Source organism: Corapipo altera, unplaced genomic scaffold (genome assembly GCF_003945725.1).
Source record: "Corapipo altera isolate COAL_440 unplaced genomic scaffold, ASM394572v1 175, whole genome shotgun sequence".
NCBI lineage: Eukaryota > Metazoa > Chordata > Aves > Passeriformes > Pipridae > Corapipo > Corapipo altera.
Genome location: NW_020884942.1, coordinates 1,570,716 through 1,587,037, shown reverse-complemented (window position 1 = coordinate 1,587,037; position 16,322 = coordinate 1,570,716). Strand labels below are relative to the sequence as shown.

The 16,322-nt window shown below is 45.0% G+C and overlaps 1 protein-coding gene and 1 long non-coding RNA gene across 3 annotated transcripts in view; one reads left to right on the top strand and one right to left on the bottom strand.

The window, feature by feature from the left end:
- Nucleotides 1-16,322, top strand: part of HS6ST1 (heparan sulfate 6-O-sulfotransferase 1) — a 186,884-nt gene that overhangs the window by 58,517 nt on the left and 112,045 nt on the right. The gene's annotated exons all lie outside the window — the stretch shown is intronic.
- On the bottom strand, nt 12,563-13,664 carry LOC113955872. 2 transcript variants are annotated; one of them, XR_003530685.1, is made up of 3 exons: nt 13,380-13,664; nt 12,698-12,849; nt 12,563-12,583 (listed from the first exon to the last, which is right to left on the bottom strand). It is a non-coding gene; the product is annotated as an uncharacterized LOC113955872 (long non-coding RNA). The 2 variants fall into 2 exon arrangements; XR_003530684.1 differs by having other exon boundaries at nt 13,307-13,404.

Here is a 16,322-nt window from a genome sequence, read left to right as displayed (position 1 = left end):
CAGACCTCTGGTCTTAATCCCTATTACTGTCTGGCTCTGGATTCATATCGAGGTGCCTCTAATACACTGCAGAAGGTGGCCAGCAGTCGTCCTTCTTCTTTATACCTCTGCAGCTCTAATCCTGCAGAAGTCCTTGCTTGTAAAGATAAAGGTACATTTATCCTCCTTAATGATGCAGCAAGTCTGGAGCTGTGAATCGGTGCTGAGTTATGTCAGCAGAACTGTCCAGTGACTAAAATGTTATTGCTAATGAAGACCAAGTGGTACTGAAGGAGCATCTGCACTTTACCTAGCCTAGCCTAGCCTGCTGTGAAGAGTTGCTCATGTTCATTTATAAATTATGTTAAAATTCAGAAAAAATCAAAGAGAATATTGGTTTAGCCAGTGCAGAGTGACACAGAACGATGTGAGCTGGTAGTGAGGGGAGGAAGCCCTTCAAACCAGAGGGGAGAGGGTCACAGTTTGCTTGGTTGGTTTTGAAGCTCTGGCCCCAGAGGACAAAGTCCCCATTCTGCAAACTGTCAGGTTGGGAAGGCAGTGCTCTTCCCTGGGCTGTGGGATGGAGCACTGAGGTGGTTCTGCTGCCCCTGCTGCTGAGGCAGGGTGAGCTCAGCCTGATCTCTGGCTCCTGTCTGGTGGCTGTGGTCACATAAAGGAAGCTTCCTGCTTTGGGTTCTGGATTATCTCTGCCTCAAAATTTGAGTATTAATGATTAAGCCAAACATGCAGAGATTATTTAGTTTCTTTTGGGTTGGTTGGGGTTTTTTAAATTTTTTCTGATTAATCTCATGGAGTAAGAGGAGCTGTTCTTCTTTCCTCCTTAGTTTTTTTTTCCTTTTCTCTTCCTCAGTACTTTTGCCCTTATGAGCTCCTTCCCTGATTTGTTGCCATACAGAGCCTTCCAGAACAGCCAGGATGCAGCCTTTGCTAGGATGTAGCTGTTCTGGGTCAGATTAAAAGTGCATTTTAACACAATGTCTCCAGTGCTGGTCATAAAGCAACATCTACAGATAACTGAAACAAGTCAGGGGTGTCTGCTGCGTCCCCTTGAGGAAACTGTCCTGGTCTCCAGCTATTTCAGATCAAGAGATTTCCTGAATTAGATGCAGTTCCTACCATATTTTGTAATTCTCAGTGGATTTTTCTTTGAACTTGCCCAGTCTGCCGTCAGTGTGGCTGTCCTTTGGCAGAGCCTACTTTAGGTGGCTGTGTTTCTATATTGCCCACAGTGCAAAGGATTTACTTACCATTGTTTATTTGGGATTTGGCTCACAATCCCTTCATCTGCTGCCCCTGCTCCAAGAATGGACAAGATGGAGACCAGATGATCCTCCTCTGTCCACAGGAGGGCTGGATTAACACCATGAGAGTTGGTGGCCATTTTTTTCACAAGGACAATTTAGTTTGAGCTGACAGAGAGATTATGAGGAGGGTTTGTTTAAAAGCAATGGCAAAAAATCATAGTAAGTTTTGGCAGGAATCCAAAGACCAAAATGAAAGACTCTGGAAAAGAAGACATTGGGGAGCAATAGTATGATCATTTGATTGTTGGAAATGTCCATCCCTTTTAGGGAAAGAAAGCAGAAAGGTAGATTTAGCTGAAGTGAAAATATGTGTAGTTGAGGTTAATAAAAGACATGCTTTTTGCCTGTTTGTGTTGTTTGCAACAGAAATTTAGGTTATTGTGAGTTACTGCAACTAGTGGAAGTGAGTGCTGGCTGCTCCCCTACAAAGTCTTTGTTAAGAATTAAGACTTCCATCATGCAATGGGATGAAAAAATAAATTTATGTTGCATTAAATAAATATCATTGTAACAGGAGCCTCAATAAAAAATAAAAAAGCCACAGTGCAAAATAAAGATTTTTGAAGATTATTCGTATTCCTGTCTTTTTTTCCTTTCCTCCTAAAGCAGGTTTTTTCCCCCTGATGATTATCTGCTCTTGCAATTTGCTCCAGGCTTAGCACAGCTAAGAATTAATGGGCTCAATAGGAATCAAGTTGCTAAAACTGCTTAACCAAAGTCAGTGAGATCTGAAGGCAAAGTCGGGCCTTTGTGTGCCCAAGCCACCTGTGTTAAGTCTGTGCACAAACAGCTGTAGGTGGGCAGCCTCTGAGAGCCTTGCAGGTGGAGTTGTGTTCCATCCATAGTCCACTAAGGGTTTGGTTTGAATTCTCTGCTTTTTGTGTCAACTCATCTGCATGCATCATGCTGCTGCTAAACCAACACACAGCAAAAAGGCAGCAGTGGAGTAGAATTAATTTGGTAAACTTTGCTCACTCAAATAAAGATTGGGTCTGGTTTGTTTTGGGTGCTCTTTGCTCCTATCTTCAAGCTAACTGTAATTGCAACTATTTTGTTCCCTTTTTTTTCTCCTTTTTTCATGTGTCCCTGGTGTCTTCTGACCTGCCCTTGTTTCCCCATTGGATGTGGTTTAGGTAAGTGTACGTGCTCTAAAGGAGTTTTGTTTTGTTCTGGCATTTTTTATCCCTCCCTCTCCCCTTCTGTGCATCACACAGCATTTTTGACTGTTTCCCCTGCAGTTAGGAAGCACTTTTTGCCATCTGTCACATTACTGCTCCGTGGGCTGAGCTGTGAGGCTGCACCCTCTGGGTCCAGGAAGGAAGGTGACTCACAGGGGCTCTCTGTGACACTGCCACCCTTAGGCCTCCAGATCACCCACTTTGGTGATTCCTCCTCAGTGAGGGGCAGCTCCCTACTGGGGCCAGGACAGTGTCTAGGTAGAACACTGTGCTGGTTTAAAAGTAAAGCAGTGGGAGACATGAACCCAGCTCAAGAGAGATTACAAGTCAGAGTTACAATTTACTAAAAGGATTACAATAAATACAATGATACAGAGAAAACTGGTTTTAACCCCCAAAGACATAAGTATAACCCAGCACCCTGGGACAAGAACAGAACAGTGTTTGTTAGCCCCTGTGCTGAGCACCACCTGGCCCCCCTGGCTGCAAAGTAAGAGGAAAGGAAAAGCTGTTGGTCCAGATGAGGGTCGCAGTCGTGTTGAAGTAACCATCGCAGTCCTGTCGAGAGTGGCAGTTGCAGTTCCTGTTGGGGTTCTGGTCCTCCTCTTGATCTGAGAAGTGGGACCAGAAGTCCCAAAACCCCAAGATTATATGTGCTTAGGTTCAGGTGAGGATGTCCAGCACCTCCCCCAGGGCAGGGAGTTTCACAATGGGTGATTTAACTCTCTGAGTCCTGGGATATTTTTGGAGTCTTTAATGGTGTAGGTCGTTGCAGCTGCCTGTTATGCCAGTCCAGTATGGCCCATTAGCAGAGATGCCCCCTCAGGCTGGGTGTGTGGCTGCTAATGCCACCCTGGAGGGGAGTTATCAAGCTGAGTCATTAGTGTGAAGACAAAGAAACACTCCTGGGAGAGTTCTTAAACACCTAGCTTGTAGCCTGAGGTGTCAGGTGTGCCCTGGGCAGCTGCTGCAAATGATCCATTATTAACAGTCCACCAGAAATGACACAGAGGGTGTAGAATACACAGTTTTGGTTACAAGCACTGGTCCCAGCCCCTGTAACAACACTCAGAGTAATATGGCAGTGATACCACACAGGGCTGGCACACCTTACAGCTCATGAGAGAAGCCTTAGGATGTTACCTAAGTGACTGCTGAGTGAAAGACACATTCTTCTACCTACAATTCCAGTTTCATCATTTGTTTTCCCCTTTGTTTTTTGTACCTACAATCCAAAGATACAGTTGTTTAGTGTGGGACTTTCACATGTATTCAGACTCTACAGTACTTGCAAGCTCAATTGGAGGCAGAGATTTTTTTAAATTCTCCAAAAACTTAACTCTTAAAATAAATAGTGGTTCATGAAGCCTTCCTTGGAGGGCTGCTTGAAAATCTCTCCGTTTTAGAAAGTGTATTCATATACTTTTGAAGAGATAAATCCATATCACCATAAATGCAGACAGAAATCATTTACCTATTGAGCAGTAGGGCTACTATCATCTGATAATGACTCTAAAACATTATTATACATAGCCATTACTTTTTAAATTCAAAATGAGGTGGTTTTATGTTTTAAACCCATCTAGATGTAGAGAATATGCTGGCATCTACTGAGGGTGTTAATGGATGTGACTGAGGCGAGCAAAGCACTTGCCATGGTGGGGGAACTGACTTAGGTGCTTTTAATCTACTGGCAAGAGCACCTTTAATTGCGATCACTGTGTGAGTTTTTAATGGAATTTTTTTGTAAGAAAAATACAGAATGTAGAGGCACTGGCATTCCAGGAGAGCATTTTACTCCTGCATGATGTAGTAGAGTAGTTACTGCCTTCCCTGAACCACAGTGGATTTCCACTGATACAAATGAGGCATAATTTGAATTGCAGAATAAGGATGCATGAACTGACTTTGCTTCATGAGTATTTATGTGTGAGAAATATCGCTTTACATGCAGCTATACAAAGCCTGCATGCATAATGTGGGATCCCATATGCTGAAGTATAGAGGGCAGCCTACTTGGTAGATTTCTTATGTAGAAACAGATACTTAGTGGATTTAACATTGCAATCTTTGTGGACAGCAGAGCTAGCCAATCAGCCTGCTAACTTCTGTGAGGCTGCAAGGTGGGGAAAGAAGAACTGAAAAGGAAAATACTCCCCTTGGGCCAGGCTCCTCACTGTAACCATTGTCTCTGTGAGCAAACCAGGACAGACCAGCTTGGAATTCGTGTTCCAGAAATCCCAACCCCAACCCATCAGCAGTGGCTGCTCACAGGAACAGATGGCCAGGCTGCCCTGGAGCCAGCAAGGTGCTTCCTGCGCTGACTGCCGTGTCCCCGTGTGTCTGTACCCATGTCCCCGCGTGTCTGTGCCCATGTCCCCGTGTGTCTGTGCCCCTGTCCCTGTGTGTCTGTGCCCATGTCCCTGTGTGTCTGTGCCCATGTCCCCGTGTGTCTGTGCCCATGTCCCCGTGTGTCTGTGCCCGTGTCCCCATGTGTCTGTGCCCCTGTCCCCGTGTGTCTGTGCCCATGTCCCCGTGTGTCTGTGCCCATGTCCCCATGTGTCTGTGCCCGGCGTGGGCACAAGGCTGAGGCAGCAGGGCAGTGGAGGGATGCTCTGCTCCAGAGCCCATTGCAAGGGACCAGTGGGATACTCTGCCTCTCTGTACCAGTTCAGCTGGGAAACCAATATGGGTTGAGTGCAGAGGAACAAGTGACTCTGAGCAGCTCTCTGAGCATTGCCATGGTTCTTTTCAGAGATAGTTGTTCCAACTGGGGAGTTCTCTGCAGAAGGTGTAGTGCTAACCACATCTGTCCCACTGTGCTCAGAGAAACACCACAAGGGCTTTGTCTTCATCACATCAAGTTTGCCAGCTGGGCCCCAGCACATACACTGATGCATGGAAAAATGTATCACTAACCACGTGCATTTGCACAGTGCTTCTGCAGGGGCCTTACTTGCTTCAGCAAAGCCAAGTGCTGTGTCACACACCATTGTGCCATTTTCTACCCAGGCAGTGGCAGCAGATTCTGCTTGTTTGTCTCAGCTGTCCAACTCCCCCAGTCCCCCGTTCCCCAGCTACAGCTGAGGTGACTCAGCTTGTTGAATTTGTGTCCCCACATTTTCTTGCATCATTAAACAAACAATATTTTGTTACCTGGAATTTCTTGACAGCTCCAACTTATTACCTGTTGTTGGATGCTCTTTTGGAAAGCCTCTTTGGAGCATGTTTCTCAGAAGGTGCTTTGCAGGAAGGGAGTGGGGGTGACTGTGGTTTGGCTACTTGTGAGCATGTGGAGAGAAGGGGGATCCAGCACAGCCAGCTGCTGTCATTTGAAACACTGTTCTGTGGCAGCCACACTGAATATCCATGGTGTATCAACAGCTCCAGGAGTCATTGCCAGGCAGAAAGGAAAAAGATCTGTAGCTCCTGTGAACAGCATGGTTAGGAAGAGCAGAAGCTCCTCTAAGTTATTAAAGAAAAGATATTCCTTTTTAGAGAACTGAACCATCCTATTACTGCCTGTCCCGTGTGTGGAGTTGGGTGCCAATGTGGAGTTGGGTGCCAGTCTGGCCAGGATAAAGAGGTCATCAGCCGTGCTGCTGATGTCGCTGTCAGAGCAGTTGTGCCATCATGGGGCCTCCTGGCTCTGCTCAGAGTTGCAGTGACAAAGAGGAGGCACATTTGGGCAGGATACAGCTCTGCTGGGGGCTGTGCATCATTTGTACTGTAGCAGTTCTGAAAAGTCTTGATTATTTTAGCTCCTGTGTTGGGCTAGCTTCAAACCAAACCATGTTATTAATGACTGCTTCAGCTTAAACTTGTCATCTCATTTGAGGAGGAGACAAACAGACAAGGGCTGGGATGGAGGAGGAGGGATAATGTGCAGACCAGCCCGTGACAGCAGCAGCAACTGCTGTCAGCTCAACCACTGCAGCTTTTGCTGGTGCTGCGAGGGGCTGGTGTTACATGTTCTAGTTCTGGGGAAACATGACCCAAGAATGAATGCTCTTAAATTTCAGCCATGGAACTTGTGCTTATACTGGAAAAAGTGGTGAACTTAGGCACTGGAATAGGTTCCTAGAGGGGAGTGTGGGGGAATTTACTTAGGGTTCATGGACTGTCTGGGAAAATGTGCTCTCAATAAAGTTTTCGGTAGAGTTGAATCTGTCTTGTTAGCAGGGTCTCTTCAGTGTCTTTAATCACAGTTCTGGTGAACTTAATCAGTTGTGAGACCTGAATCCATCTCTTTGTTTTTTTTTAATTTTTGCAGAGCAAGGAGAAATGTCAGACATTTGCTTAGCATAAAATACCTTTCCAGGGTCTCCAAGACTCCAGCTTACATGACAGAATAGAAAGCAGGATTATGTTATTAGCATGTTACCTCTTCTTTAAAACCTTCTCATTGAATTTCCCCACTGTTGCACGACTCCTTCTGTGGATTAACATGACATGGAGTTGATAAGTGGTGCAAAGAAAACCAAGATTTCAGGACACGTTTTTCACTTCAAGTATCACATATTTACTGTGATAGACGTTTTGCTTTGCAATTAGGCAGCATGCTTATGTACTCTAATCTGCAGCAATTTTTGCTCTATTAATAACCTATTAGCAGCCTGCAGCGAATTCTCTATACATCACCGCTTCACAAATTATTGAACTTCCTCTCACAAGTTCATATGAACTAAAACAAATTATAGCAAAAGGGGTGAGGAAGATTGCTTGTATAGAACAGGTGAAATCTGACCTCAGGGTCACAAATTGAAAAATACAGATGCTGACTGTGTCCCATTTCAGGCTTTGGTACTTTCCCCCTCCCTGTGCAATCGTGCAGAGAGCACACACTCCAGTTTGGGTCACCAGTGCCAGCAGCAGGCAGGTAAATCATGGCCCCAGGTATTGCTTGTCATTCCAGCTGCACTGCAAATCCTATGGTCTTTTGAGCCCAGGTGCTGTTAAATACCTTGCCCTGGCTTTTATAAATGGTGTGCAAAAAAGAGGTAGAGATGATGATACCTCTGCTGCTGATTGCACTGTCATTGTGGGTCATTAATCTCTGCCTAGCTCTGAGCCTTCCAAATGAGCACTCTGCCATTGCTCTGCACCTGGCACAGCTGTACCTGCACCTCTGCATCTGTGGGATCCAGGCTGTCCCTGCAAACCTGGAAGCTGGGGGAACACAGGGCTCCTGGCAGTCATTACATGAGCAGGGCCCAGGAATGTGTCTGTCCACCTGTGGACATTTAGCTGCTGGGCAATTGTCCAAAGTGATGGGTTTCTACAGAGTGACTTTCCATGATGATCTGTTGTGTTTTTCAGCTGGGACAGTCACCACTGATTTTTGTGCTATGAAAGAGATTCTCAGACTGACAGTCTGGGGCTTGCATGTTCAGGCTGGTGCCTGGTCTAGGTACACAGGAAGATCTTTACTTGCAGCCGTGTGGTTACATCAGCTCTGCCTGAGCCTGAGCTGCTACGGGCAGCAGCTTGGTCCTGGCAGCCCATGGTCCCCTGGGACTGTGCTGCTGACAGACTCTGTGGACTGGGTTGTTCTATAATTTGGAAGGCAGCCCAGGGCATCCTGTAGACCTGGCACAGGTCCCATGAGCTGATGGTGTTGCTTGCAGTCAGGCTATGGGCTGTTCCTTGGGTGCTCTGACCATTGAGGTTTTTGGCAGCGTCGCTCCCAGGTTCCTGCAGAACGCGTTCCCTGACCCTTGAAGGAATGCAGGCTTTCCCTCCAGTCTCAGTTTTGAGAGAGTCACAGAGGCAGGTTAGTGTGGTCCCCACTTCCTCCAGGACGCCTTTCAAGGCCTTGGGGGCTGTGCTGACTCTCCCACAATGCCTGTGCTGGGAAGGGGGGAAAGATGCACACAGGATGGTTTTCTCATGTTGGCTGGGTTAGGTATTCCCATGGGAAACAAGCAGGGCAGGGCTGGTGAGCACATACCCACAGCCCAGCAGAATTGACTGTGGGTACAGAGAGTGATCACAGGAGAGGAGTTTCTTGGAACACAGTCAGCTGAAAATTTGAGCCAATGTCTCTTTTCAGTAGCTCCTTCTGTGTTTCAGTATAAGTACTTTCTATTAGTTCCCCTGTATATTTTATTTTCTTATAACTTTTTTTTTTCTGTTTTTAGAGAAAGAGTTCAATTTGTTTTGAAGTGTTGAAATACCATTTGTTCAGTTTCTGTTACTTTTAGCACCAGATTTGTCCTTCCTACACTCCCACGTAATCTTTTTTTCCTGTAGAGAGACGGCCTGAGTGTTTGAGGCAGGTCCAAATGCAAAATCAATAAAATCTCATTGCTGTACATGTCATGGTATTAGAGCTCAGCAGGTGAGACTCTGGTGGGCAGGATCTTGCCTCCAGCCCCGTATCAGCCAGTGACCACAGGGCACAAAGAGAGAAGTGATGTTCTGCAATTCCATTGTTTCAGCAATGGAATTAACGTGGCTCTGTAATTTATATGTGTTACCAGCAAGTCACAATACTCTCGTCTCCTTCTGAAAATCAAACAGACCAGACTTTGGAAACCTTTTCTGCAGGGATCTTACTCATTGACTATGAGACAGGATATCTAAAGAGGTTGTTCATTAATTATTATTGTTATTAATGAACCTGTGTGTTGCCTCTTGACACTCCTCAGTACTGAGTACTTGGGATTTGTGGGTTCTTTTCTCCTTTAGCCTTCCAGTTTCTTTCAGAAAAGTAATGTAAAAGAGAGACTTGCCTGTGCTAGGATTTCTTTTTTGTCCCTTAATTCTGCAGACGTTATTTCTGAGTCATCTATCACTCCTAAGAGATGAATTTTGAAGGTTGTGGACTTTGCAGCTTGCTGGGAAATCCTCTTCTGTAGCCAGCAGAGTCAGGATTTATTATCTTTCCTGCAGTTCTTTCTGGAAGGGGAAAATACATGCATTTGTTGGGCAAACTGGTTCTGGGCAATAAGAACAAGAAGTTTAAAAAATTAAAACAGACATAGAAGGCACTGTAGCGTCAAGGCTGTATTGTAGATGAAGTAGTTTCTGTCTTTTATTTCATTTCTAACTCCTGAAATGCAAATGCAATTTTTACATATTCAATGAGGCTTTTGCATTTGGAGTCTGGGTTTTGCTGTTTGGGACGTTCTTGCCAAGAAATAGGCCACTAACACCAGCTCCCAGCACACACTCTGCCCGAGGCATTCCTCATGACCAGCATTTCAGAGATCTGTGGGGATAACCTGGTGCCTAGAAAATGGTACATAAAGAGTGAATGTCGATTACACACCAGAAGTTGCATAAATAGGGTAGGGGGAGGTGTTTTTATGACACCATCTGCCTCCGTGATCTGGAGCCCCAGTGTAAAACCGTGGCTCAAGCTCTTTACTATAAGTTAACAAAAGCCTTTAAATAGGGTAACTAATGGGCAAAACGTATCTTCACTTGTAAGGTTAAGACCCACAAGTCATCATTTGTAAGAAAGTGGGGGGTGGATTGGTCGCTGGAGAGGAAAGACATTAAATTAAATGTGGTGAAGCAGCCACATGGGACCCCTTAATAGTTTCTGAGTATTATTTTTTCCTAATGAAATTCAGCTTAATGCAATCCCACCCTCCTAGCCTGACAAACATCGACTCTGGCCTGCTGAAGGTTGTCATGCCACTGCTGCCTTTTAAATGATTCTGGGCACCCTCTGCTCTCTGCTGCTTTCTTGTCACTTACAGCCCCTGGTTTTTGACATAAACAAGGGAGTATGTCAGTGGGAAGCTGGGCCTGTCAGGCCTTTCAGTTTTGCTTTTCACCTGGTTGCTTGCTTACAACAAAAAGTAAGATATATTTTAGCGGGGGTTGTACGGAGACCCAGCGATGCATTAAAACCAGGCAGCAAAAGTGGGGGGAAAAACATCTGCGGAATATGAAATATGAATGGGGATCTGAGCCTCTGGAGGTCACACTTGAATGAACAGTGTTATATGAGGTGGATCCAGTGAGCCTCAGCCCTGGGTTCATCTGCTGGTCAGCACTCAGAGGATGCATTGCTTTTTTGGAGCAGTGAGTAGAAGTGGGTCAAATGCAGGCACCTGATTCATTTTAAGAGCCATTATAGAAACACTGAAAGAATTTGGATCCTAAATAGGTCTTTCTAGCAAAACCAAAGGCCACAAACCCTCCTTATAATTTCTGAGTGTGTGTTTAAACACAGCCAGAGCAACACTGCTACTGACCATTACTCATCAGCAGCATCTTCATGCATGAAGTGCTGGGCTCTCTCCTCTAATAGCTCGGGCTTGATTTCTCTTAGGAAGAGAGTTTAGTATGTATTTCCTTAGCCTCCCCCCGAAGAGTTCACCCCTCACCATTCCTTGCTTTCTGTGCAGGAACTGTCATTTTTCCTGCTTTCAGTTTGGTAGGAAAAGAATGATACTCCTTCTCAGACCTAGGGATGAATTGGACCAGAGACTCCTGCACACAGCTCGTTCCAGAAGAACCTGCCCACCATTTGGGGAACACTTACATGTTAGTTTTAATGTTTCTAGGTGTCGCAGATGTTGCAAAATAGTTTTCTGCAAGTTGGCCCTTCCTGTAGGTGCCTTCAGCGCCTGCTCATTGTGTGCTCAGTGGCTGTTCCTCCTGTTGCTTGGGCTAATTGCTAACAGATCCAGATATGTACATCTCCTTGTCTTTTCTTCCTCCACACCACTGAAGCACGCTTGCTTCTGCAGTCTCTTTGCTGTTTCTGCTCTCCAAGGCAGTGTTAGATGGAGCCACTGCTCTGCCTCGTGGGTCTGCAGAAAGCTGGCAGAGGAATTGCCGTGTTCTTCAGGCAGAGCAGCCTCCTGTGTGTATCACACAGAGCACCCTGTTTGAGAACCCAACAGGCAAGGAGGGGGGCAGGGGGTGTATTATCACCATGCTTTCCTTCTTGGTGCCGTGGCACAGAATTTAAATGGCTAGTCAAATGTCTGCAGCATTGAGGGTTTCTACCTTTCTTTGGTTTTTTCCCCTCTCTCTCAGTCTTTTATTTCACTGAATGATTATTGTTTCGAGATAAAAAAATGCATTTAATTCTGGCCAACAGGTTTTTAGCTTTTGTCTTCCTTTTAGAAGTATTTGGAGAGGAGACAATATCTAATAGTGTTACTGAGATAGGATCTGAGCTCAGTAGGAACACCAGGGAAGTTGATTGGACCTGAGGAGCGGCAGGAAAAGAAAACTAGAGGTGATAAACACAGACTGAAAGATTTTGTGTTATCACATAAGTATGTGTGGAAGAAGGTCAAAATATCTGTCACCTCAAACTAAATGTGCTTGGAAGTGAATGTAAGCAATGTATCCCACTACATCAGTATCCATAGTGTCCCTTGTACTATTGTTTTCCTGGTTTGCTTTGGTGTTATATTAATTGTGCATATGCAAAGTGAATGTATTTACCTGGGTGGGTCCCTTACTGTAAGTTAATGCTTATTAACTATGGTAAGGATAGTCCAACAAAGTCTGCCAAGTCCTCTATTAAAAGTAGAGAGCACTTACAAACCTCTGAGATGGATGGTGAGGTTTAAAATGAGCCTGTTGCCCTGCTGTGTGCTGCAGCTATTGCCTGGCTTTAATTCTGGAGCGAACTGCTCGAAGTCTACCCTTCCTCAAGGGCTTTGCTAATCAACGTAATCTGCTTTATGCAACACGACTAGAAGTCTAATTGATGTGTCTGCATAAAGGAAGACTCTGATAGTGGAACAGAATTTCGTACCCCAGTTGGCATCTCGGCAAAGAGGCATGAGGGTGACCAGGCGTGAAGTCAGAGTTACCTTTATACCCCCCGATGGCAGTTCTTGCCATGGGGGGATGCTCACAGTGCCCTGCTCACTGCTTCTGCAGGCAGCAAAGCTGTCCAGGCTGGCACTGTTTCAGCGTAAAAACTGTCTGGGGAGACACAGAGGATGCTGTAGTCCAGCAGAATCCCTTTGAAAACTTCTCAGAAAGTTAAATCCCACTTGTTGAAAGACTTGGCATCTGCTGTGCTGAAGTCGTGTGTCGGTGCGTGAGCGGTCGCACGGCTCAGTGCGTGTGGCACTTCAGGGTTCACACGGAGCAGAATCAACGTGCTGAGGGCTGGGCCTGGGAACCCAGCAAAGAGGAGCAGAATTGGGGCAGAGCTTTTTGTAAAGGTGGTTCCCTAGGGGCAGTTCCCCCCCTGAGCTGCTGCTGTAAGGCTTTTGTCTCTTCTCCCACCTGCAAGAGTCCTTGCAACAGCTGCAGAATGTGGATTTCCATATCCTGCCATCAGACTCAGCTGTGTCCTGGAGAGATCCATCTCCATATTTTTCCTCAGGGGAAGCTGATTATTTGATTGCACATGCTGTCCCACCCAGGGTAGGCTCTAGCTAGGGACATTAGTAATAAATAGGTGTCTCTAGAGGGGCCTTTCAAGCTGGGACCACTTTGGTCCCATTTTGGCAACAGAAAGGTGAAAGGCCGGGAATTCATCCATATAAGGAATCTCTTAGGAAAGATAATATATTGTGTAATTAAATAACTGCCCCCACAAGGTTTTCAGGGGTAACAAGCTGTGCTCAAAATTAAACACAAGTGTGCTGCACTCACACTACAGCCTGCTTAAGGCAGGTGAAAGTCCTTGAGGTTATGGAGAGGGAACGATTGTAATTCTGGCCTCTTCTTTCTGAGTGTCAGTGGAAGTTGTAGGCTCACAACTGGGTATGTGTGCAAACCCCATCTTAAACCTTTGAACTTGTTTTAAGCTAATCCATTTGTGCTTAATTTACAAACAGCTGGTTGATTTAAAGGGATTTTCATACTGGAGTAAACAAGAAGAACATTTACACAGGGAGTAAACTGTCCGGCTGTAAATTCCCTTTGCAGTTGTTATAGCTATTTGTTTGTATTAGATCTTAACTTCCTCGGTGCAAAGCTAATCCTTCTTGATCCTATAGTGAAGTCATGATCCTGTGTTTGATGTCACCATCTGTTGCCATAGAAGCAACTGTGATGTTGCAAATTAAACTTTATGACTTCATGGCAAGATAAAAGCACATCTTCAGCTGCTTGCAAGAGTGGTTCGGAATATTTCCATGAAGTGAATGGAAAATATGCCAGTTTACATTTTGTCTAAATACAGTTCTTGGAAACTTTGTGAACAGTGAGGGCTTGGAATTATATATTGTATGAAAGGGGGGAAAGAGAATCCAAGGCTTGTATCAAATTTGAGCTTTAAAAAAAAAATCCCCTGGCAAGTAATTGATCCTTGGCAGGAGCCCTGCTGTTAAAAGGTTAGTATGGTTGCAAACAGGACTGAAATAGAAACAGTTTAAAACTCAAAGCACTATACAGATACCACCTCTTCTGTCTGTAGAGAAAAGCTCTCATGGTCTCATCTGGTTGTGTGCAACAGCCATTGATAATGGTAGTTGAAGTCATTGTCACATAAATATCTAGTCAGGAGTTACAAAAACTTGAACGAGAATGTGATGTTATTTTTTTAAAATTGCTTAGGAAGTTAAGCCTTGATCACACTTTTAGGTGTCTGACCCAATTTGAGAAAAATCTTCCTTTTCATAAATTAGAAGAGTTTTTTGTCTAAATGGCATAAGAGGGAAGAAAGGTGTGAGTGATTCAGTGGTGCAGGAGGGCAGGGCTGCACCTGCATGAGGACCAGGCAAGGCCCATGTGCTACTTATAGCCCTCACTCTGCCCTTCTGCCAGGAGGAAGAGGCTGCAGAGAATGTGAGCCTAAATGCAGAAGTTTTTGTTTTCTTTTTTATGTACAGAAGAGAGGGGGATAGTATAATTTTTCTCTCTCTCTCTCTGCTAGCAGGGAAAAGAGCTGCCAAGTCCTAAATTAGGAACTTATTTATTTATTTTAAATTGGACCTTTCTCTTTCCTGCTATCAGTCATTTTCTTAAAATTTCTGAGTTGTTTCCCTCTTAAAAATGGATACCCATCTTCAGTATCTTTGAGTGACAAAGACTGAATCACGTTGCTGGTGCAATCCAGAGTAAGATACTAATGTCAAAACTAACTTGACACGACACAGTATCATGAGAAAGGTGAAAGTTGCCCAGTGAAATTCAAGGAATTTTGTACCTACAGGCACCTGTTGTAGAAGCACAGCCTTGATTCTGTTCATCTGCCCTTAAACAGGAATGCTGTGCCTACCAAATACCACACGTGCTTATCTTCACCTGCTTGCCCTTGTCTGGATTTGAGGATGGTGGCTCAAAACAGGTGGTTTCCAGACCCTCTGTTTTTAATTGATAAAATTAAAAAGAAGAGACAGTTTGAAGTGGTTACAGTGAAGACTCAGGAGGTAACACGTGGGGTTTGTTTGCCTTTCTGTTAAAGGCTGAGCATCTTGGGGAAGAAGCAGGGTGTGTTGTCCATCCTGTTGGACTGCTGCAGCCTTGTTCCCACTGGTGTCTTTCTGGTTAAATTATTTAGATCACTGAGTTCGCTTCTCTGATAAGCACACAGCTCTGATAAGTGAGTTAAAGGATTACTTGAATCATATTTTTAAGGGAAGGCATGAATTCTGGATTCTTTTGCCATGTCTTTCCTCATCTCTGAATATCTCCAAGGAACATGAAAGTAAAAAGTAACATCCAGGGACCCCCAGCAGAATTAGATTCACTTTAAACATGACACATGCTCTATATCCCTGGGGCAGGCACTTAATTTTGTAGTGTTTCAGACTTCTATGACATGATGATTGATTTTGCAGAGGTGAAGTTGCTTTAGTCATTAGTTAAAAAGCCTGATAAAGCTGCACGAAGATATTAAGTTGTTACCAATCGCTGGTGTCTCTTTGTTCTCCCCCAACCTTTACCCCACATTTGAAAGGGAAGGAGCAAGACAGGCAGGAGGCTGTCTCACTTTCAGTCTGTCAGGGTTTTATTAGGTCCTGGCTCCCATGTCAGGCGCTCTGCTGAAGCCCAGGTTTGCACCAGATGATTAATGGGGAGCAGCGAGCTCAGGCTGACAGGCTGTGCAGCCAGAGCCTGAGCCCCCAGCCCAGGACTCTGCCTGGTCCTCCCTGCCTGCCCTGTCCTCCTGCCTGCCCTGTCCTCCCTGCCTGCCCTGTCCTCCCTGCCTGCCCTGTCCTGCCTACCCTGTCCTCCCTGCCTGCCCTTCAGCCTGGCTGCTCCCACCTTTGCAGGTGTGTGGCAGCCTGCAGCTGGAAATTGGTAGTTTCAGGGGTTTAGGTTCCTTTTCTCCCTCTTTGTGTTCCACTCCCTCTGTTGGGATTTAATTGGTTCTTGGAAATCTCTTCAGCATATGAATGGCAGCTCGAATCCTCCTGGGAATTGAGGGCTGCCCGATGCTCACACAATTGATTCTTGCCTTGATTGCATGGGGTTCTCCAAATTTTTTTAATTATGTATTTTCTCTGAATCACAGAGGTATTTCTCTTGATTTCTAGTGCTTTTTTTTTTCCACCATCAGTGTCCTAGGGGTTGGATTTTTCATTCTGAATTCCCTTTTTATCACTGCCATTTGCACTTGCAAACTAGGGGAAATCTTTTCAGTACAAGCTTCTTATTTGATTGTGGTTGGGAGTATTGTTCAGGTTATCATCGAAAGAACAGAAGTATGTTTTGTGGATAGGCTTTTCCAGCCAGAATAAGCTTGTATCCTTGTGATATGGCCAATGAAAGGATAGTGCAAGGTACGAGTGGATAATAACTTAGGGAAGGTGATCATCAGGTCACACGGTTAAGAACAGTAAAACTGTGCTTGATTTATCCTACATGCATTACAAAGGAAAGATTCCTGTTTTTTCAGCCTGCCAAGCAAAGCTGCTGAGAGCTTCAGACACCTCTCTGTGGTAATGCTGTTGTAATG